The sequence below is a fragment of the Bubalus bubalis genome, chromosome 1, assembly GCF_019923935.1.
Source record: "Bubalus bubalis isolate 160015118507 breed Murrah chromosome 1, NDDB_SH_1, whole genome shotgun sequence".
NCBI classification, from domain to species: Eukaryota; Metazoa; Chordata; class Mammalia; order Artiodactyla; family Bovidae; genus Bubalus; species Bubalus bubalis.
The window spans coordinates 183,714,405-183,738,897 of record NC_059157.1 but is presented as its reverse complement, the minus strand read 5'-3'; the positions used below and the strand labels follow the sequence as shown (position 1 = coordinate 183,738,897).

Genomic DNA, 24,493 nt, shown 5'->3' with positions numbered 1-24,493 from the left:
TTCCTTAGTGACAATATACCCTTTGAAATGAGGTTCCCAGGCCTGAACACAGGCTGCTGGATGGAACCAAGTTTATTGATGCTAAAACCTTTCACACATTTCAAAATCAGTTTAGAATTTCAAGAGCTCTTTTAGTGGTCACATTGTATTGTGGTCCCCTATTGAATTTCAGAGGGCAGCTACTCTTCTCCCCATGCATTACTTCCAGAATGTTTATAGATGAGACAGTCTACTCGTCAGCCACATTTCACTCATCTTCGATTTGAGGATTTGATTTTCCCACCTGTGATTGGAGAATTTCAGGCTTAGCCTTGCAAGTCTAACTTGGGTGGCTTCCAGATCATGTTTCAGCATCTTACATCGCTTTGGAAAATTGACTCAGCCTTTGTCTACTGATGCTGCTGCCTGGCTTTGCATTTTCTGCAAACTTGGCTAATATGTCCTTTGGGATCTGCATCTGAGTCATTAGTAAAATGTTGGTGAAGTAAAATGTCACCAGGGATGGAACTGAGGGTCTTACAAGAGGGTGCACCTGCAAAACAGCCTGAGGCCCAAGGCTCCGGGACATCTGGGCTGCTTGTTCAGTCGGCCATGAGTCCACATGGAGATTGCATCTCTCCCACATTAAAGGATGTCACAAGACTCTCTTCACTGACAGCTGTTAACATGCCTTCATCAGATGGGCTGGAATCATATCTCATGACTAATTGCTTCTCTCTGATCTTCCAATCAAATAGCTCTCTCACAAAAAGGAATTTGGTTAATTTAGTATGGCTTCTCCAATACTTTGGCCACCTCATGCAAAGAATTGACTCATTGGAAAAGACTCTGATGCTGGGAGGGATTGGGGGTAGAAGGAGAAGGGGCCAACAGAGGATGAGATGGCTGGATGGCATCACCGACTTGGTGGACATGAGTTTGGGTAAGCTCCGGGAGTTGGTGATAGACAGGGAGGCCTGGCGTGCTGCGGTTCATGGGGTCGCAAAGAGTCGGACATGACTGAGCGACTGAACTGAACTGAACTGATTCTCTGTAAGCCCATGTGAGCCTATGCTGGCTACTAGTTTGTGTTCTAAATGCTTACAAGCCACCTGTTTAATTGTCAGTCCTTCAACTTGGCCAGAGATTGGTGTCAGGTATATTGCTCTACAATTTCTGTAAGACACTTTTCCTGAAAATTGGAATACTACTTTTTTGTTAGGTGAGGCAGGAGAGCATATCTCCCTTTTTTTCCTGATTATTCAGATTATCAACATTAATGCAGAGAATGTATCTTTAAGTTGTGTTCTTGGCATGCAACTCAGCTGGGTCTTACTCCATAAACTTGGAAGGCAGGATCCCAGGGTGGTGAGGGGCCAGAGTTCAGAAGTGGGGGTCTCAGTTTCATTATTACCAGGTGTGGTTTGTCACTCACCGGACTATGTACCTTTAAGTGAGGGTCGTAAAAAGTGGTAGTTGCTCAGTTGTGTCCAACTCTTTGCAACCCAATGGACTGTAACCCACCAGGCTCCTCCATCCATGGGATTTTCAGGCAAGAATACTGAAGTGGGTTGCCATTTCCTTCTCCAGGGGATCTTCCTGACCCAGTGATCAAACCCAATTCTCCTGCATTGCAGGCAGACTTGACCGTCTGAGCCACCAGGAAAGTTCAACTGTATCTCAGTTTCTTCATTTCAAAAATGAGAATTGTAGCAATCTCTTTGCACAGTGGATGTGGTGTCAAGTAACTGTTCCTTGTATGGCACCTGCCTTTGTCACAGTTAATATCGGTGTCACTATTTTAGTGGTGGATGTTTTCTTAGGTTGGGCTAATATCTTGGTCTTTGGTTCTCTTTTTAGGATATTCATTCCATTCCTTTAAGGTCCCTGACACTTTCTAATAACTTGCTATGTTTTGTTTCTGCCCTCCCACTGGACTGCAAAGCCCTCATGGACAGAGGCCATGTCCTGGACAAAGAGAGTGTCTTGCACACAGCTCAGGTGCTCTGTACATAGCTACTGAGTTTAGAGGATAGAATTAATGTAAGAATTGAGAAGCTTTTCTTATAAGTTCAGCATCAAAGTGCACTATTCCATGTGTAATTGGAATTCTGTTTCTGAATGAGTTCTCTTTAAAAAGAATCACTGATGTCTCTTGGGGACACCTCCACTGCTATGTGACTAAAGTGAAAACTGCTTTATGTCACAAAGGATCCAGATAGTGAGATCATCTCTTGTAATAGGCAAGAATTACATCTACAACATAACCAACAACAACAGCAACAACAGTAATCGTCATTATCATCATCATACATACCATCCGAAAAGTTGGGAATTGAATGTGATGCTCAACCATAGCAATAAATTTTGGTCAGCACACTCGTGTTTTTCCTTTCCTCATTTTTATTTCCACCTACTCCTGCTGGTCTCAGTTTTCTATTTTGTTATATAAGTTGTGTCAAATCCTCTGTGGAATGAGGCTGAGTACAAATACATTAAAGTAGTAAATTATGTAGAAGACATGTTCAGAGGGTCAGTGGGAAGCTATGCTTTATCCCTAGTGGGAACAGAACAAGAGGTAACCCATGCAAACCAGATTTAGGACATGGGCCAAAATTGCAAGGGAGATTTTCCTTGTGATCCTTTAAACCTAACTGGAGTTTCATGGTCCTGTGGGTGTTGACTGTGGAATAGTCTCAGGAGAACACATGGTCGAGTCTCATGGCCTCTTTGCTTCCAGGGTCTTCATCTGGAGAGGGAGGGGGCTGGACCAGCAATGGGTTCCAAACTTTGTGCCAGAGGAGATCTTGTGCTTCCTGGAGTGGTAAGGGGACACAGGCTTGGTCTGCTCTTCAGACCATCCCCCAACCCCACAGCCCTGCAGCTTCTTGAGAGTGCTGGGACCCTTCAACATTTGCGGCCCCAGCAGCCCTATGACCCAACTCTACTACTAGGCTTGCCGTTCAAAGTGTGCTCCCTAGACTAGCTGCTCAGGGTGCCACCTAGGACCTTGTTAGAAACGTGGTGTCCTGGGCTCACCCTGGACTATATTGGGATAGATTTTTATTTATTTTTTAAAGATTTATTTATTTTTAATTGACGGATAATTGCCTTACAATATTGTGTTGGTTTCTGCCGTATATCATCATGAATCAGACATAAGTATACATTTGTCCCTTCCCTCTTAAACCTCCCTCCCACCTCCCATGCAATCCCACCCCTCTAGGTTGTCACAGAGCACCAGTTTGAGTTCCCTGGAAATTTCAACTGGCTACCTATTTTACGTATGATAGTCCATATGTCTCCATGCTTCTTCCTCCATTCATCCCACCCTCTCCTTCCCCCACTGTGTCCACATGTCTGTTTTCTGTGTATCCACTGCTGCCCTGCAAATAGGTTTATCAGTACCATTTTTCTAGATTCCATATATATATGTCAATATACAATATTTGTTTTTCTCTTTCTGACTTCACTCTGTATAATAAACTCTAGGTTCACCCATCTCATTAGAACTGACTCAAATGCATTCCTTTTTATGGCTGAGTAATATTCCATTATATGTATGTCCCACAACTTCTTTATCCATTCATCTGTCGATGGACATCTAGGTTGCTTCCATGTCCTAGCTATTATAAATAGTGTGGCAATGAACATTGGGGTACATGTGTATTTTTCAATTATGGTTTTCTTAGGGTATATGCCCAGTAGTGGAATTGTTGGGTCATATGGAGAAGGCAATGGCACCCCACTCCAGTACTCTTGCCTGGAAAATCCCATGGGTGGAGGAGCCTGGTAGGCTGCGGTCCATGGGGTCACTGACAGTTGGACATGACTGAGCGATTTCCCTTTCACTTTTCATGTTCATGCATTGGAGAAGGAAATGGCAACCCACTCCAGTGTTCTTGCCTGGAGAATCCCAGGGACAGGGGAGCCTGGTGGGCTGCCGTCTATGGGGTCGTACAGAGTCGGACATGACTGAAGCGACTTAGCAGCAGTAGCAGCAGCATGGTAGTTTTATTCCTAGTTTTTTAAGGAATCTCCATACAGTCTTCCATAGTGGCTGTATCAATTTACATTCCCACCAACAAAGCAAGAGGGTTCCCTTTTCTCCAACCCTCTCCAGCATTTATTGTTTGTAGCTATTTTGATGATGGCCATTCTGACCAGTATGAGGTGATATCTCTGTAGTTGTTATTTGTGTTTCTCTAATAATGAGTGATGTTGGGCATCTTTTCATGTGTTTATTAGCCATCTGTATGTATTTTTGGAGAAATGTCTGTTTGGGTCTTCTGCCCACTCTTTGATTGGGTTGTTTGTTTTTCTGGTTTTCAGTTGCATGGGCTGCTTATATGTTTTGAAGATTAAGCTTATGTCATTTGTTTCATTTGCTAATATTTTCTCTGAGAGTTGTCTTTTTACCTGGTTTATAGTTTCCTTTGCTGTACAAAAATTTTAAGTTTAATTAGGTACCAGCAGTTGCTTATTTTTGTTTTTATTTCTGTTATTCTAGGAAGTGGGTCATAAGGATCTTGCTGTGATTTATGTTAATAAGTATGCTGCCTGTATTATCCTCTAGGAGTTTTATAGATTCTGGCCTTACAGTTAGATCTTTAATCCATTTTGAGTTTGTCTTTATGTATGGTGTTAGGAAGTGTTCTAATTTCATTATTTTTCATGTAGCTGTCCAGGTTTCCCAGCACCACTTATTGAAGAGACCACATTTTCTCCATTGTATATTCTTGCCTCCTTTGTCAAAGATAAAGTGTCCATAGTTGCCTGGGTTTGTCTCTGGGCTTCCTATCTTGTTCCATTGGCCTATATTTCTATTTTTGTGGTAGCACCATACTATCTTGATGATTGTAGTTTTGTAGTATAGTCTGAAATCAGGAAGGTTGATTCCTCCAGCTCCATTCTTCTTTCTCAAGATTACGTTGACTGTTCATGGTCTTTTGTGTTTACACATGAATTGTCAAAGTTATTGTTTCATTTTTGTGAAAAATGCCATTGGTGATTTGATAAGGGTTGCATTGAATCTGTAGATTGCTTTTGGTAATATAGTGATTTTCATAGTATTGATTCTTCCAACCCAGGAGCATAGAACATCTCTCAATGTGTTTATGTTGTTTTTGATTTCTTTCAGTGTCTAAATAGTTTTCTGTATATAGCTCTTTTGTCTCCTTGGGTAGGTTTATTCCTAGGTATTTTTTGTTGCTGTTGTTGTGGCAATAGAAAATGAGATTGCTTCTTTAATTTCTCTTTCTGATTTTTCATTGTTAGTGTATAGGAATGCAAGTTATTTCTATGTATTGGTTTTGTATCCTGCAACTTTACTGAATTCATTGATTAGCTCTAGTAATTTTCTGATCATATCTTTAGGGTTTTCTATGTATAGTATCATGTCATCTGCAAGGAGTGAGAGTTTTACATCTTCTTTTCTGATCTGAATTCCTTTTATTTCTTTTTCTTCTCTGATTGCCATGGCTAGGACTTCAAAAACTATGTTGAATAATAGTGGTAAGAGTGGGCACCCTTGTCTTGTTCCTGATCTTAGAGGAAATGCTTTCAGTTTTTCACCATTGAGTATAATGTTTGTCGTGGGTTTATCATATATGGCCTTTATCATGTTGGTGTATGTTCCTTCTGTGCCCATTTTTTGAAAAGTTTTTATCATAAATGGGTGCTGAATTTTGTTGAAGACTTTTTCTGCATCTATTGAGATGATCATATGGTTTTTATTTTTCAGTTTGTTAATATGGTGTATCACATTGATTGATTTGCATATATTGAAGAACCCTTGCATCCCTGGGATAAACCCAACTTGATCATGGTGTCTCATCTTTTTAACATGTTGTTGGATACTGTTTTCTAGAATTCTGTTGAGGATTTTTGCATCTATGTTCATCAGTGATATTGGCCTGTAATTTTCTTTTTGTGTGTGATGTCTTTATCTTGTTTTGGTATCAGGGTGATGGTGACCTCATAGAATGAGTTTGGAATTTGGAAGTTTTCCTTCCTTTGGAATTTTTTGGAGAAAAGAGACATGGGTTTGATCCCTGGGTCAGGAAAACCTCCTGGAGGAAGGCATAACAACTCACTGCAATATATTTGCCTGGAGGATCCCATGGACAGAGGAGCCTGGGAGGCTATGATTTGTTGGGTCACAGAGTCAGACACGACTGAAGTGACTTAGCAAGAAGGATAGGCATTAGTACTATTATTATGTTACTGTCAATTTCCCCTTTTATGTCAGTTAGTGTTTGCCTTATGTATTGAGGTGCTCCTATATTGGGTGTGTAAATATTTACAATTGTTATATCTTCTTCTTGGATTGATCCCTTGATCATTATATAGTTTTTTTCCTTATCGCTTGTAATATTCTTTAAGATCTATTTTTTTCTGATGTGTGCATTGCTACCTGACTTTCTTTTGATTTCCATTTGCATGGAATATATTTTTCCATCCTCTCACTTTCAGTCTGTATGCGTCCCTAGGTCTGAAGTGGGTCTCTTGTAGAGAGCATATATATGGGTCCTGTTTTTGTATCTATTCAGTCAGTCTGTGTCTTTTGATTGGAGTGTTTAATCCATTTACATTTAGGGTAATTATTGATATGTGTGGTCCTATTGGAATTTTCTAAATTGCTTTAGGTTTGTTTTTTTAGGTCTTTTCCTTCTCTTGTGTTTCCTAACTATAGAAGTCCCTTTAACATTTGTTGTAAAGCTGGCTTTGTGGTCCTAAATTCTCTTAACTTTTGCTTGTCGTAAAGCTTTTGATTTCTCCATCAATTTTGAATGAGACCCTTGCCAGGTAATCTTGGTTGTAGATTTTTCCCTTTCAGTACTTTAAATATATCCTGCCATTCTCTTCTGGCCTGCAGAGTTTCTTGTGAAAGATCAGTTGTTAATTGTATGGGGTTTCTTTTCCCTTGCTGCTTTTATTTTTCTTTCTTTGTGTATAATATTTGTTAGGTTGATTAGTATGTATCTTGAAGCATTTCTCTTTGGGTTTATCCTTTATGGGACTCTCTGTGCTTCTTAGACTTGATTATTTCCTTTCCCATGTTAAGGTAGTTTTCAACTATAATCTCTTCAAAAATTTTCTGACCCTTTCTTTTTCTCTTCTGCTTCTGGGACCCCTATAATTTGAATATTGGTGTATTTCATATTGTCCCAGAGGTCTCTGAGAGTATCCTCAATTCTTTTCATTCTTTTTCCTTTTTTCTGCTCTTCAACAGTTATTTCCAGCATTCTTTTTTGTTCCAGCTCACTTATTTGTTCTTCTGTCTCAATTATTCTGCTATTGATTCCTTCTAGAGTATTTTTACTTTCAGTAATTGTGTTGTTCATTTCTGTTTATTTATTCTTTATTTCTTCTAGGTCCTTGTTAAATGTGTTAATTGATTCTTGCATCTTTTTCCATTCTATTTTCAAGGTTTTGGATAGTCTTTACTATTGTTACTCTGAATTGTTTTTCAAATAGTTTGCCCATTTCCTTTTTATTTGTTTGGTCTTGTGAGTTTTTACCTTGTTCCTTCATTTGCACCATATTTCTGTCTTTTCATTCTTCTTGTAACTTACTGTCTTTGAGGTCTCCTTTTCCCAAGCTTTAGGATTGTATTCCTTCTTCCTTTTGGTTCCTGCCCTCAGTGTGTGAGTTGGTCCAGTGGTTTATGTAGAGTTTGTGCTGGGAGTGACTTGTGTCTGTGTTCTGGTGGAGAAGGTGAATTTTTTCCCTCTGACGGGAAGGGCTGTGTGAGGTGGTATGTTTTATGATGTCTATGGGAAGTGGAAGTCTGTCTGCTGATGACTGGGTTTGTGTTTTTGTCTTGCTTGTTGTTTAGGTGAGGCGTCTTGCATTGAGTGCTGTGGCAGTTGTGTGATGCTCGGTGTTGGAACAGGTGGCGGGCTTTGTGGGAGTCCTCACTAGTTAACACTACCTGGGGTCACTTCTCTGACAGTCTAGTGACCAAAGGCTCAGGCCTGATCTCTGGCTGGGGAACCAAGATTCCACAAGCTGTTTGTTATGGCATCAAAGGGAATTAAAACAAAACCAAACAAGAAACAACAACCAAACCCTAGACAAATGGTAAATGTAAAATCAGAGAAATAATAGCAAAAACAAAGGAACACACACACACACACACACACAAACAAAACCAAAATAGTCCAAAGGAAAAAAAGTATAAGGGAGTGAACCAGCAAGCAAAGGAAACCAAAAATGATATTGACTAATTAAATACAAAACTAACTAAAGCACAAATCAGAAAACAAGATCAAAGCAGAATGCCAACTGGGGATTAAAGGAAAGAAAACAAAACAAACTAACAAGCATGGTGAGATAAAGAAAGAAAGGAAGAAAAGAAAAAAAATAAAGGAAAAGTTAAATAGAAGTATGTAAAAAGGATTATATATATTAAAGAATAACTGCAACAGGAAAAGAACAATAAGAAAAACAAAAAACTTAAAATAAGAAAAAACCCTCAGAGAATCACAAAAAGCCAACATAGAGGTAGAAGTATATAAAGGAAATAGAAAGTGGGATTAAAGCTTTGAATTCATAGTAATAATAATAATAAAATCAACAACCATAGCAACAGAGAAAAAAAAAAGAAAGAAAAAATCCAGAGCAATATAAGAATATTAATAAATGTTTTTCTCAGATCTCAGCCATCAGCATCCTTTCCTTCCCTGTGCACAGCACAATTTGAGAAGCACTGAGGCTTCCTCAGATATCATGCTTTATGAGTCTAAGGGTTCTTCTTTCTTTCACTATATGAACATGAAAACACTTGGATTGATCCTTGAATAATTCCATACTCTTTATTTTATTTTATTTATTTATTTTTTTGAAGCCTCCAGCACCCGGTAGTCCCAGGTGGTCTCCCATCCAAGTACTAACCAGGCCCGACCCTGCTTAGCTTCCAAGATCAGACGAGATCGGGCGCCTTCAGGCTGATATGGGCGGAGACTCCATACTCTTTAGAAACAGTGCTGGTGGAAAACCATGCTTAATACTCTTTCAGTGTCCTTTGTTCAACATGGTAGCCTGAGAAGTGGGCCTCCCTGCTGGGCTCCTGCAGACTCCTTGGGCAGATGGGAAAGCTTGGCATAGCAACCCTGTGAGGTGCAGCAGACATGTGTTTCCAGAGCATGTGTTTCAGCCAGGCTCCCCTCAGCCTCCTCACTCTGGATAACGAAGCCATGTGTTGATCAGGGGTGGGCCAGCCCCAATTCCTCTGTCCCTTCCTCTCCTTACACAGCCCATTGTGACTTTTTTGTGTGTTACAGATTGATGACTAAACCCATAAGCTGTCATTCAGGGAAACTGGCTCCTTCCTAGTAGCAGATTCTTATTGGAGCTTTGTCAGTAGATTAAGCCCTAGCTTTCTTGGTTATAAAAACAGATTTTTTTTTCAGCATTGGCAAAACTCATCAAAAAAGTAAGACCCAAAAACCCAGTTGCTTAAATCCTCTAATGGGAGTATGCTAATCCAGAGCTTTGTTTCCCTTCCTTTCTCTCTCAGAATTAAATGCAGTAACATTTGACTCTCTCTTTGACTAGTGCTATAGTCAAAGAGTCTTAGCTTAAATCTCTATAAGTACTATAATGATGAAATAGAGAATCAAATGTGTTTTACACAGTTGAGCTTTTTAAAAATACAAACTTTTCCCCATTTGGCTGTCTTCATGTTACCCTGAGGCCAGCCAGCGCCTGCTACAAATATAATCAGATGACTTTATTTCACTGAAACCCTAGTTTTTTTTTCTTTTTTTGGTATTATTTTTGGAGCACCAACTTTATTCTTGCTTGGGTCCTAATTTAATTTTACTTTAGGGTTTATCTTTTGTTGGCTTTACCTAGTCCGGGAAATGGAGCTAATCAGTTTTTGTTGCTTCTTAAAAGTCAATTTGTTATGTCTTGATTTCATGGTAGGCTTTGCATCACATCTGATTATCTCATTAAAATCTGCAGTTCTAGGATATTTGTAATATTCAAAATAAAATCTGGCATGAATTATGCATTAGAATTTTGCATTTTGAATATTAACCTAACAGTAATTGTAAATTTGGAGCATAGAACAGTCGTAACAAGAGCTAACGTGATTATCTGTGGTAAATTATTCTTTCACGTCCTACTGACATTGTCATCCTTAATTTCGTTGCTGACTAAACAGGATCTTTGTTTGCTCTAAAATCAGTACCTTTCAAAGTGTGATAGAGCAAATGAGTGATTTGTTGCATTGAATCTTATGTTCAGTTCAGTTCAGTTCAGTCGTTCAGTCATGTCTGACTCTTTGAGACCCCATGGACTGCAGCACACCAGGCCTCTCTGTCCATTACCAACTCCCGGAGTTCACTCAAACTCATGTCCATCGAGTCGGTGATGCCATCCATCCATCTCATCCTCTGTCGTCCCCTTCTCCTCCTGCCCCCAATCCCTCCCAGCATCAGGGTCTTTTTCAATGAGTCAACTCTTCGCATGAGGTGGCCAAAGTATCAGAGCTTCAGCTTCAGCATCAGTCCTTCCAATGAATATTCAGGACTGATTTCCTTTAGGATTGACTGGTTGGATCTCCTTGCAGTCCAAGGGACTCTCAAGAGTCTTCTCCAACACCACAGTTCAAAAGCACCCATTCTTTGGCGCTCAGCCTTGTTCACAGTCCAACTCTCATATCCATACATGACCACAGGAAAAACCATAGCTTTGACTAGATGGACCTTTGTTGGCAAAGAAATGTCTCTGCTTTTTAATATGCTGTCCAAGTTGGTCATAACTTTTCTTCCAAGGAGCAAGTGTCTTTTAATTTCATGGCTGCAGTCACAATCTGCAGTGATTTTGGAGCCCCCAAAAATAAAGTCTCTTACTGTTTTCATTATTTCCCCATCTATTTGCCATGAAATGATGGGACCAGATGCCATGATCTTAGTTTTCTGAATGCTGAGTTTTAAGCCAACTTTTTCACTCTTCTCTTTCACTGTCAGCGAGAGGCTCTTTAGTTCTTCTTTGCCTTCTGCTGTAAGTGTGGTGTCATCTGCATATCTGAGGTTATTGGTATTTCTCCTGGCAATCTTGATTCCAGCTTGTGCTTCATCCAGCCTGGCATTTCTCATGATGTACTCTGCATGTAAGTTAGATAAGCAGGGTAACAATATCCAGCCTTGATGTACTCCTTTCCTGATTTGGAACCAGTCCGTTGTTCCATGTCCAGTTCTAACTATTGCTTCTTGACCTGCATACGGATTTCTCAGTAGGCAGGTCAGGTGGTCTGGTATTCTCATCTCTTGAAGAATTTTCCACAATTTGTTGTGATCCACACAGATAAGAATTTATTAGTTACACTAGTTACTTCTAAACTTTCATCATGGCCTGAATGGACCAGCAAACATCTTAAGCAGTAGTTGGGTGAAATGTCTCTGAATCTTATGTTATTGATATTTATTTTTATTCTCAAGGCATGTTACTGCATTGTTGAACATTTGAATCAAATGAGTTTTACACAATTGAGCCTTTTAAAAACTGGCGCTCACACACACAGTGTCACACTTACAGGTTTGTTGTACCCAGGACAACCTCAGAAATGTAATTTTACCACTTTGCTATGAAAGGTAATTCCTGGAGAACATTGTCTTCCTTTTGTGTGATTTTATCACAAGCTTTCAACTCTGGGGCTCTGGAACTGACAAAATTGTTGACTCTTGGTTAGATTTTCCATAGGACTCAAATGAAAATTAATGAAAACAGACCTAGTTTTGGCAGTGCCTCATCAGGAGCAAGACTGTTCCTCTAGTCATTTTGTTTCCTCTTCTTTGTTGTTAAGGAGCAGGTAAGTAGAACAGATGACAGGAGTTTTTGTTCTTTGGTAAATGGTTTGAAAAATGAGAAAGTTTGGGGCTGTCTTAGCACTGTAGATTCTATACACAAACGAGAGAGGGTAAACTGTTAAACTTGGAGATGAATGTCTGTTCTTCAGAGGTGTGCTCCCTTTCCTCCTCCAAGAGGTGAATGTCAGCTCTGCTGTAACTTCTCTATGACCTTGGATGCATTACTCAATCTTGGATACTATAAAGAAATGAAAATCAAAACTACAATGAAGTATCACCTGAATACCAGTCAGAATGGTCATCATCACACGATCTACGAATAATAAACACTGGAGAGGGTGTGGCAAAAAAGGAACCCTCCTTCACTGTTTGAGGGAATGTAAATTGATACAGCCACTAGGAAGACTAGTACAGAGGTTCCTTAAAGAACTAAATATAGAACTACCATGTGATCTGATACTCTTACTCCTGGTCATATATCTGGAGCAAAACATAATTCAAAACATGCACCCTAGTGTTCATTGCACCACTATTTACAATAGCCAAGTCATGGAAATCATCTAAATGTCCATCAACAGATGAATGGATAAAAAAGATGTGGGGTATATATATAATGGAATATTACATAGCCATAGAAAGAATGAAATAATGCTATTTACAGCAACATGGGTGGACCTAGAGATTGTTATGTTGAATGAAGAGAGTCAAACAAAGACATAATATGATATTGTTAATATTTGAAATCTAAAGAAAAATGGTACAAATGTACTTATTTACAAAAGAAATAGAATTACAGATGTAGAAAACAAACTTCTGATTATCAGGGAGTAAGGCTGCAAGGAAGGATAAATTGGGAGATTGGGACTGACATATACACACTGCTATATATAAAACAGATAACCAATAACGAACTGCTGTATAGCATAGGGAACTCTACTCAATACTCTGTAATGACCTGTATGGGAAAAGAATCTAAAAAAGAGTGGATATATGTATGTGTATAACTAAATCACTTTACTGTACAATAGTAAATAACATAACATTGTAAATCAACCATACTCCAATAAACTAAAAAAAACAAACTGACAGTCAAAACAAAGCATTCAATCCTTAGAACTTCAATAGGTTTAGCTTCTCTGATGGATCTACTTGAGGGTCTTACTGGCTGTAATGTTCTATAAATACATAAAATTCATTCCATGATTGGGAAAGAGGTTGAGTGAGGGAATAGGATTAGAAACTGGGCAGTTTGGTGCTTCTCCTGGGCCAAGTCATCCGGTGGGAGGTGTCTCTGAGATGTTATGAAACATCTGAGCAGAACCATTTTTAGGCTGAAATATCTCTTTGCCACTTCTCTCTGTCTATGCAAATGTTACTATCACCTCCCATGTGTAAGTCACTTCCAGATGAGGGCCATTCCAGCAGTGATGTTAGGAAGCACGTTTTTAGAAACTTTCATTTTCTGATGGATGCCCAACATGCAAGTTTTTATGCTTCCATAAGGGGAAAAACCATGAATAGGAATTGTATCTCCCACCATCTATGCAACAGTGCTTAGTGTGGCATTAATTTAGATCGTTTACGAGTCAATGAACATGGATGGAGCATCCACCAAGTGCTAAGACTTGTGCTAGACACCGAGGCTATAGAAAGGAGCAAAATGTAAATGTTCTCAGTCTGGAGTTGGAGACCAAGAAATAAATATAAAAATACATAGTTGTCAGAGTCATAGTCACTATGGTGGAGGCAATGAATGAGCTGAATTTTGAAGCATGGGGTGTGCATAAGCTTGGTTCCATTCAGAGACATCAGGTCTGCCAGGTGCTGGGAATCCCACGGAATGGACTCGGAGCTGACTTTGGGTGCCTGCAGGCCTGAATGGGAGCTCATATGTGACTAGACGTTGTCCCAGGACCTAGCCCTGAGGGGTCAAGAGAGATTTCTCTTGTGTGGATGCTTCTCATAATGCCGCCACATGAATAAAAATCACCTGCACTTCTTGAAACTTTGTCCTACCTTCTTCTAAAAATTATAATGATCAGCCTGTGCCTTTAACACCTAATGATATCATCCATAATTTCTTAAGTTTGAGGCTTCAGACTATGAAAAACAAAATAATTCCTTACATTAGCAGCTTTTTCTATCTCCAGAGAATTATAGAAAAATGATATATATTTTTATTTATTAAAATATGTTTTCTTAATTTGTGGATGGGAGCAGGAGTGGAAAGAGACCAGATATTTTAGAAATTGTATTTTTTTTCCCTTGGTTATTTTCATCTCATTTTTTTTATTTGTATATTTTGTCTCATTTTAATTTTTTGATTGCTGGACTATCCATGCCCTTTACTTCACTCTTTTCCTCATTGTTCTTTATTTTAGAAACTTCCTATTTGCTATCACAACTCCAACATCTCTACCCAAGGGAAGGAAAGAAACAGTTGTGGAATTTTAATTTTTCTGAATCCTGATACATTTTGATAACTGCTAAGATTTTGACATATGAGAATTTTGAATCAGTGAATAAAATTGTTTTCAAATTATTTAAAGAAATCCCATGTTATCTTAGTTTCCAGATTCACTAACAACAGATAATTTCTAGTCCTTTATTCAAGTACTTTTTTCTCACAATAGATCCATTTTTGTATAGTTCATTGTAGTTTACTTTGTCATGATTTTTTTTTGAAGATTTGTACCAATGTCTAAAAAAAGAGCCAGGTTATCTTTTCTAGTTTAAAATAGGAGACTTAGCACTTTCTAAGGAAATAACACAGAGCCCCTGTTCTCAAGGGACTTCTCTCTGTTCTAATCTTTGTGTACAACACAGCTAAACCTAACCTCCGTCCTTTGAGTTTTCACAGCTTGAAGTCTGTATAGATGAGTGGAATGTTCACCACATTCTCCACTTCTGCTTCTAATCCCTTTTTAAAAAGTATCCTCTTTCTTCTTGTAGCAAAGTATTGATATGAGGCCATCTTTGGCCACCAGGATGGCTTAAAAATAAGAAAGACATATCTCCCTAGCAGGAAGTCCAGAGGGAGAGTAGATACTGGTGATGAAGTCAGCAGGGGTGTTGGTGCCTCCCCATCACCCAGCCTGCTATCTCAGGGCAGTTCCTCCAGGATGCCAGCTGGCTGCCACAGCTGAAGGACTCACAGGCAAATGACAGCAGTGCAGAGAAGGAAGAAATGAGACTTTCTTCCCATGCTTCTCTTTTTTTTATCAGTGAGGAGCATCTGTCCCAGGAAACCATCCATGAGACCTCTCCCCATATGTCCCAGGTCAGAATTACACCACATGTCTAGACTGATCACTGGCAAGGGGTTACATGGTAGGCTTAGATCAGTTACAAATCACCCAGGGACGGGGAGAGAGCCACCGGAGTCTCTTCATTAAGCCACAATGTTTAATAACTTTGCTCAACTGTGTGAGCAGAAATAAGAATAAGTGAATAAGAAAGAACTGTCTGACCATTGTTGGGAGGTGTGTGGGAGAAGGAGAGGGTGGAAGAGTCCTCACTGGTTCTGAAGAGAATTAGAATTGGCTCTATTACATCCCCGGTGGTAAAGATAACTTTGCCAAGCTGTGGAAAGGAGCTCCAGGACATTGCTCATCATGAAGGGAACCCACTCATTTTTTGGCTGAAAGGAGAGGGAAGGGCTGTTTGTTCTCAGTAAACTCTCAGGATACAGTCCCAGCAGCTTTGGTGGAGACTGACTTAGACACAGGGAGGTGAGCTACCTGGCCATGAAGGTGCAGCTACACAGCCTCTCAACCCCCATCAATTCACGCTCACTCACGGATTCATGGGCTCAGCCATGGACTCTCTGTCAAGCCGTTGGAGGGGGGGCTTTGCACAGCAGAGCAGATACTTTGTCTCTTCCCCGTGTGACTTCCAAGAAGCCCCCTGGGAAAAGGCTGGTTGGGGTCTGTCCAAAATCCAACTCTGTTCTTACATTGACACCAGAGGTTCCCTGTGGACAACCTCCACTGAGCACCAGTGCCATTTCCAGCCTTGAGATGTGTGTTCAAACCATTTCTGTTTTTTTGTTCAAGCCATTTCTGTTTTTTAAATTTGCACAGATAGGAAAAGTCATTGAATTCACATGATTATTAGATACTTTTTATTCAGGCAATATTTATCTTCAAAACTCCTACTTCTAAAGTTTCTGTTTACTCTTTTTTGTTCCTTAAAAAATAAAAGGCAACTTGAGTAACTTGTTAGGATTCCAGCATTGAGACACTGCATGGAACTTGTCACCACAAATGAAAATATAATCTACACAGGAGCCAGGAAGAGCATATTTGCCAAACAAAAATATCTGAAACACTTCTGCTCTTATTTGTTCTTCATATTTATCTGTATTATTATTATTAATTATTTTTTATTATCGTACATAATACACCTATATGCTGCTAATGTGTTTATAAACTAAATCTTGAAAAGCATTGTTGTTTAGTTGCTAAGTCATGTCTGACTCTTTGCAACCCCATGGACTGCAACATGCCAGGCTTCCCTGTCCGGGGAGTTTGTTCAAACTCATGTTCATTGAGTTGGTGATGCTATCCAAACCATTTCATTCTCTGTCATCCCCTTTTCCTCCTGCCCTCAATCTTTCCCAACTCCAGGGTCTTTTCCAATGAGTTGGCTCTTTGCATCAGGTGGCCAAAGTTTTGGAGCTTCAGCTTCATCATCAGGTCTTCCAACTAATATTTAGTGTTGATCTCCTTTAGGATTGACTGGTTTGATCTCCTTGCAGTTCAAAGGATTCTCAAGAGTCTAAAAAAAAAAAAAAAAAAAAAAAAAGAGTCTTCTCGGCACTACAATTCAATAACATCAATTCTTCAGTGCTCAGCCTTCTTTATGGTCCAACTCACATCTATACATGACTATTGGAAAAGCATAGGAGATGGAATTTACCTATAGGTTCTAATTGATTTGTGCTTTCATTATTCAGTATAAGGGCTTCCTTGATAGTTCAGTTGGTAAAGAATCCCTGGTTCAATTCCTGGGTCAGGAAGATCCACTGGAGAAGGTATAGGCTACCCACTCCAGTATTCTGGACCAGAGAATTCCATGGACTGTATAGTCCATGGGGTCCAAAGAGTCGGGCTCGACTGAGTGACTTTCATTTTCTTTCACTTTATTCAGTGTTACCAACACTGTGTCTCATAATCATGCATGCGTGCTAAGTCACTTCAGTCATGTCTGACTCTTTGCAACCCCATGGACTGTAGCCCTTCAGGGTCCTCTGTCCATGGGATTCTCCAGGCAAGAATACTGGAGTGGGTTGCCATGCCCTCCTCCAGGGGACCTTCCTGACCCAGGATCGAACCCCATCTCTTATGCCTCCTGCATTGGCAGGCATGTTCTTTAACACTACTGCCACCTGGGAAACCCTCAGAATCACTGTATCCTAGCTCTCTTCAGGTGTATAGACAAAATAGAGCAGCATTTAAAGTGGGGGAAGTTTCCTTTATTCAGCCTTGTGGAAGATGTTGTTGGGGCCCCACCTATCCCCTGGCTGATTAGCATTTCCTGTACATGGACCCAACGTCCACCTGCCTCATGGGCAGCTCTGCCTGAGATATCCCTGGCTGTCAGGGCCTCTGTGCTCCAGCAGGGGAATTGATACTCATAGGAGCAGCCTGAGCCAGTAGATGAAGGGAGCTGGTCCCTGCCCTTGGACAGAGGAGCCCAGAGGTGTGTTCTATGCCTGCCCCCAGGGTTCTTCCACAGAATTAAGCCCCAGTCATCCACAGTGATAACTTGCTTGATAACAGGCCTTTGAATGGTTCCCCTCCCTTTACTTCACTTTCCTACCCCCTTGCCTGGATTGATTACCTGCTTCATGTCCTGTCTCAATGTTTGCTTCCTGGGGACACCAAACTAAGAGAGTTCTCTAGAACAGAGCATAGCTCAATACCCACGTTATCTTTTAAAATCTAGTTATATAAAGCTCAAATGCTTTTAGGGGGATAAAAATTTGGATAGATAAATGGCAGGAGGAAGGGAGGAAGGAGTAGTTTATGAATCTGCCAGTTTTTTAGCTCTTTTAAGAAACACCCCTTCCTGTAACGTTTTTATTCCACATTCCATAATGTATACTGTGGTTGTGTGTGTATATCTGTAAGTGCATTACTCTAGAGAATGATATATAGCTGCTGACATTCTCAAGTAGTTTTCTTTTTTTGAAAAATCACATGCTTATTAACTCTCATAGTCTATTCACGTAATGCAAACATAGACCTCCCTCTGCAGACTATTGGTTTATAGAGGGCAAATAGTGTGTGTTAGTTGCTCAGTTGTGCCCGACTCTTTGCAACCCCGTGAACTGCAGCCCACCAGGCTCGTCTGTCCATGGGATTTTCCAGGCAAGGTTTGTAGAGGGCAAATAGTAAAGAATGGTGAATTCATGCTTATGCTACTTGGAATCCACCTGGGGAGAAGGCAATTCAGCTAACTACAAAGTAGTTTCTATGTGCAAAAGTGAATGTCCTGGGGCTCCAGTCTATAGATTTTGTCTTTTTTCTTTTCTCAAAGGAGGGTTAGAGGTCCTCACCCCAATCCCCGGCTCTATTATTGCATCTATCATGAAGTTGTTCAACTATTTTTACATTTGTTGGCATTCCCCGTGGTTCTGAGCTTTCTTGGAGGGCAGGAGTTTTGTCCTTTCCATCTTTGTATCTTTGTTTTATCCTTTTTATCTTTGTGTCCCCAGGATATGGCATTGTGTTTGGCATATTGATAGCAGTCAATAGATGGTGAAATAACAGAAACATGGGACTTTTGATGTGAGGGTATTTGGCAGTGGCTGCCTGGTGCCTTGTGTGGACACTGAAGTCAAGCTCAGCAGAAGAACTTTGCTCCTTGGTGCTGGTGTCTGCTGCTTACCTGTCCCCGCACTGTATGCTCATGTCATTTGAGCCCCTTCTGTGTCCAAAACCTGCAACATGCCTGTGGTCAGGGGTGGGGAGGAAAAGACCAGATGAATCAGAGTTTTTGCCCTGAAACAACTGGAGTCAGGAATTTAATTGTTAAAGGCAAAAGCGGCTCATAGATTATAGCATATGATGATGATCTGTAAAATAATTTTATCCTTTTCTCTGACCATAGGCATTAAAAATGTTTCTGAATTGCTGAAAGGAAAAACAACTGCAATGAAATAAAATTCTACCTGTAGTATAGTCTTCACTAACACCTACAATTTTTCTCAGCTACTTCTTTATGTATGTTTAGTTTCTGGCTTTTCCATTTTTTATTAATGTGCCATGTTTTTGAATAAATATCACTCTGCCATTTTCATGTCCTTTTAGATTTTAAAGGGGATTAAATAACTTTTTTTTTTTTTTTTATTATAAATTTATTTATTTTTTTTTTTTTTTAGATTTTTTTATTTTTTTTATTTTTTTTATTTTTTTTTTTAATTTTATTTTATTTTTAAACTTTACATAACTGTATTAGATTTGCCAAATATCAAAATGAATCCGCCACAGGTTTACATGTGTTCCCCATCCTGAACCCTCCTCCCTCCTCCCTCCCCATTCCATCCCTCTGGGTCGTCCCAGTGCACCAGCCCCAAGCATCCAGTATTGTGCATCGAACCTGGACTGGCAACTCATTTCATACATGATATTTTACATGTTTCAATGCCATTCTCCCAAATCTTCCCACCCTCTCCCTCTCCCACAGAGTCCATAAGACTGTTCTATACATCAGTGTCTCTTTTGCTGTCTCGTACACAGGGTTATTGTTACCATCTTTCTAAATTCCATATATATGCATTAGTATACTGTATTGGTGTTTTTCTTTCTGGCTTACTTCACTCTGTATAATAGGCTCCAGTTTCATCCACCTCATTAGAACTGATTCAAATGTATTCTTTTTAATGGCTGAATAATACTCCATTGTGTATATGTACCACAGCTTTCTTATCCATTCATCTGCTGATGGACATCTAGGTTGCTTCCATGTCCTGGCTATTATAAACAGTGCTGCGATGAACATTGGGGTACTCGTGTCTCTTTCCCTTCTGGTTTTCTCAGTGTGTATGCCCAGCAGTGGGATTGCTGGATCATAAGGCATGTCTATTTCCAGTTTTTTAAGGAATCTCCACACTGTTCTCCATAGTGGCTGTACTAGTTTGCATTCCCACCAACAGTGTAAGAGGGTTCCCTTTTCTCCACACCCTCTCCAGCATTTATTACTTGTAGACTTTTGGATCGCAGCCATTCTGACTGGTGTGAAATGGTACCTCATAGTGGTTTTGATTTGCATTTCTCTGATAATGAGTGATGCTGAGCATCTTTTCATGTGTTTGTTAGCCATCTGTATGTCTTCTTTGGAGAAATGTCTATTTAGTTCTTTGGCCCATTTTTTGATTGGGTCATTTATTTTTCTGGAGTTGAGCTGTAGGAGTTGCTTGTATATTCTGGAGATTAGTTGTTGGTCAGTTGCTTCATTTGCTATTATCTTCTCCCATTCTGAAGGCTGTCTTTTCACCTTGCTAATAGTTTCCTTTGATGTGCAGAAGCTTTTAAGGTTAATTAGGTCCCATTTGTTTATTTTTGCTTTTATTTCCAATATTCTGGGAGGTGGGTCATAGAGGATCCTGCTGTGATGTATGTCAGAGAGTGTTTTGCCTATGTTCTCCTCTAGGAGTTTTATAGTTTCTGGTCTTACGTTTAGATCTTTAATCCATTTTGAGTTTATTTTTGTGTATGGTGTTAGAAAGTGTTCTAGTTTCATTCTTTTACAAGTGGTTGACCAGAGTTCCCAGCACCACTTGTTAAAGAGATTGTCTTTAATCCATTGTATATTCTTGCCTCCTTTGTCGAAGATAAGGTGTCCATATGTGCGTGGATTTATCTCTGGGCTTTCTATTTTGTTCCATTGATCTATATTTCTGTCTTTGTGCCAGTACCATACTGTCTTGATAACTGTGGCTTTGTAGTAGAGCCTGAAGTCAGGTAGGTTGATTCCTCCCGTTCCATTCTTCTTTCTCAAGATCGCTTTGGCTATTCGAGGTTTTTTGTTTTTCCATACAAATTGTGAAATTATTTGTTCTAGCTCTGTGAAAAATGCTGTTGGTAGCTTGATAGGGATTGCATTGAATCTATAGATTGCTTTGGGTAGTATACTCATTTTCACTACATTGATTCTTCCAATCCATGAACATGGTATATTTCTCCATCTGTTAGTGTCCTCTTTGATTTCTTTCACCAGTGTTTTATAGTAAATAACTTTTAAAAGGATGTTTGTCCACTTTTATGATCCTTCTACCCATAAGTTCAGTTCAATTCAGTCATTCAGTCGTGTCCGACTCTTTGTGACCCCATGAATCGCAGCATGCCAGGCCTCCCTGTCCATCACCAATTCCCGGAGTTCACTCAGACTCACGTCCATCGAGTCAGTGATGCCATCCAGCCATCTCATCCTCTGTCGTCCCCTTCTCCTCCTGCCCCCAGTTCCTCCCAGCATCAGAGTCTTTTCCAATGGGTCAACTCTTCACATGAGTTGGCCAAAGTACTGGAGTTTCAGCTTCAGCATCATTCCTTCCAAAGAAATCCCAGGGCTGATCTCCTTCAGAATGGACTGGTTGGATCTCCTTGCAGTACAAGGGACTCTCAAGAGTCTTCTCCAACACCACAGTTCAAAAGCATCAATTCTTCGGTGCTCAGCTTTCTTCACAGTCCAACTCTCACATCCGTACATGACCACTGGAAAAACTATAGCCTTGACTAGACGAACCTTTGTTGGGAAAGTAATGTCTCTGCTTTTCAATATGCTATCTAGCTTGGTCATAACTTTTCTTCCAAGGAGTAAGTGTCTTTTAATTTCATGGCTGCAATCACCATCTGCAGTAATTTAGGAGCCCCCAAAATAAAGTCTGACACTGTTTCCACTGTTTCCCATCTATTTCCCATGAAGTGATGGGACCAGATGCCACTCCTCTTTCACCTTCATCAACAGGCTTTTTAGTTCCTCTTCACTTTCTGCCATAAGGGTGGTGTCATCTGCATATCTGAGGTTATTGATATTTCTCCCGGCAATCTTGATTCCAGCTTGTGTTTCTTCCAGTCCAGCATTTCTCATGATGTACTCTGCACAGAAGTTAAATAAGCAGGGTGACAATATACAGCCCTGACATACTCCTTTTCCTATTTGGAACCAGTCTGTTGTTCCATGTCCAGTTCTAACTGTTGCTTCCTGACCTGTATACAGATTTCTCAAGAGGTAGGTCAGGTGGTCTGGTATTCCCATCTATTTGAGAATTTTCCACAGTTTATTGTGATCCACACAGTCAAAGGCTTTGGCATAGTCAACAAAGCAGAAATAGATGTTTCTCTGGAACTCTCTTGCTTTATCCATGATCCAGCAGATGTTGGCAATTTGGTTTCTGGTTCCTTTGCCTTTTCTAAAACCAGCTTGAACATCTGGAAGTTCATGGTTCATGTATTGCTGAAGCCTGGCTTGGAGAATTTTGAGCATTACTTTACTAGTGTGTGAGATGAGTGCAATTGTGTGGTAGTTTGATCATTCTTTGGCATTGCCTTTCTTTGGGATTGGAATGAGAGCTGACCTTTTCCAGTCCTGTGGCCACTGCTGAGTTTTCCAAATTTGCTGAGTTTTCCAAATTTCCTTCTACCCATAAATGTCCCTAAATCCCTCAGAAGATCCTAAGTTTTAAGACACAAAGGAACAAAAATTAACCTAAATGTATCAAAGTTTTGGAGGTTCAGTTTTAATGATCTCAAAGTAAGAGCTAGTATGGGACTAGCTCACGGTGCTTCTGCGACACATAATCACGTGGGTCAGGACTCCAGATGCAGATATGAGCAGTCACCTGCTACACAGTGGAGGCAGAGGGGGATGTGTGCTGAACACAGATGGCTCTTACAGCTGAGGGGGCTGGGAGCTAGTGAAGGCCAAATTTCCAGGGATGTCAGCTGGAACCACACCATGGAAGTGGCCTACTACCACTGCCCCCAAGCCCATGCCATTTCTTAGGATGGTGTGTGTGGGAGGGTCCTGTGCCCACCCTGTCCCTCAAGCTCACCCCCAAGGCAGGGTCCCAGGTTGGTCCAATTGACTGGCAGAACCTATGTCCCACATTGGCATCCCAACTCAAGGCAGGCGGGAGATACAGGAATTGTTTGCTGTCTGTTTGCTTTTATCTATGGAAGGCAGGACCCCACAGCCCAGGGATCTACTACAGTGTAGGGAGGCTGTCTAAGATGCTGTGCAGCTAACATGACAGATGTCTGCTACAATAACGTCTCATGAAAATAGCAGGCAAATTGTCTAAATTGCTTGGCCTCTAGTGTTAAAAAAATGTGTAGCAAAAAGATGAGAATGAAATATACAAAATTGTTAATGTTGATTATCTCTGTGGTGGATTGTGATCTATGTTTTGTTTTCAGATTTTTCTATAATAAAGCTATATTTTCTTATGAACTAGAAAAATAAGAGCTGACCATTAAAGAAAGGATTAGTTAAAATAATTGCTGCCTTAATAGATGGATGAAAACTCTTGGAAGTCCTAAGCAGATTGAATAATCTGTTAAATAGGTGAATATTTAAATTTTTTCAAAAAGCAAAAAGTTATTCTCTTATTTAAGCTGAGGTTAATATCTATTTCCTGTGACTTTGCCCTCAGTGGGTGCAGTAGCTGCTGATCAAATTAGAGAGTCATGGCAGCTTAAATCAGGAGGGCCTCACGCATCGCTCACCCTAACTTTATAGCACCCATCTTGGTTTGAAGTTTTAGTAAATACAAACATAGACACACATTTGTGTACACTGATCTGTTGGCTTCTCCAAGAGACCCAAGGGCAGGGGTCACGAATCCTCAGAGCTCACTATACCACAGACACACAGAGGTGCTTCTGCACTCCTCACTGAGGTTCCAGAGTTCTTAGGCCGTTTGACTTACTTGCCCCTTGAAGATCTTTCCTGCACTCCTATCCCTTGCTGGACACAAGGAAGTGTGCAGTTCCTGCTTTGGAAAGACAGCCATGACTTCTGCTCTGGGGCTCCCCTCCCCATCTGGGAGTTCTGTCCCTGCCCCCCTCCTCTGGACCTAGTTTGGGGAGCATGAACTATTTTCAAGGGCTCAGGGTACCTAATGTTCTTGCCCCTGCTCCATCTGGTTCTGAGGGTCTCTTTCTCACTTCGGGCAGGGAGGACCCTCATCCCATTGGTCAGGGGCTCCTTCAGATCTTTTCTCTTTGGCCTTGGTCTCTCCTTGGAGAATCAAAAGCTGGGAATTTGACTCATGTTCTCTGTGGTTTGTGGTGTCATCTTTTTCCTGACACAGCCTATGCTACTTGTTCAATGGGAAATATGTGAAAGGCTACAGGGAAATTTGGAGGAAAACAACCCTGAAGATCTCAAAGATATCACCTACCCCATTTATATGGAAAGTGGCCCAATTTGACGGGAGTGAAATTAGCTGTAGTTATCCGGATTTCCAGTCACTCTCCAAAGTTTGTCAGTTCACTAGAAAGAAACATTGCCGCTCAGGAAAGAGAACAGAAACTTTACAAAATTAGTGAGTCTGAGGGGGTGCCTGTCTTTGCAGCTGCTAAAAAGTTTCTCCCAAATAGCTGAAGTTCTGATAAAATAAATATCTGTCATGTTACTTAGCAGTGGTTGACAGACTGAGTGTCACTGAGTAGGGGCAAGCTTCT

General features: G+C 40.4%; 1 protein-coding gene and 1 pseudogene across 20 annotated transcripts in view; one reads left to right on the top strand and one right to left on the bottom strand.

Moving 5' to 3' along the window:
- NEK11 (NIMA related kinase 11) overlaps positions 1–24,493 on the top strand; it is a 267,287-nt gene that overhangs the window by 34,978 nt on the left and 207,816 nt on the right. The gene's annotated exons all lie outside the window — the stretch shown is intronic.
- LOC112587529 lies at positions 8,829–8,947 on the bottom strand (annotated as a pseudogene).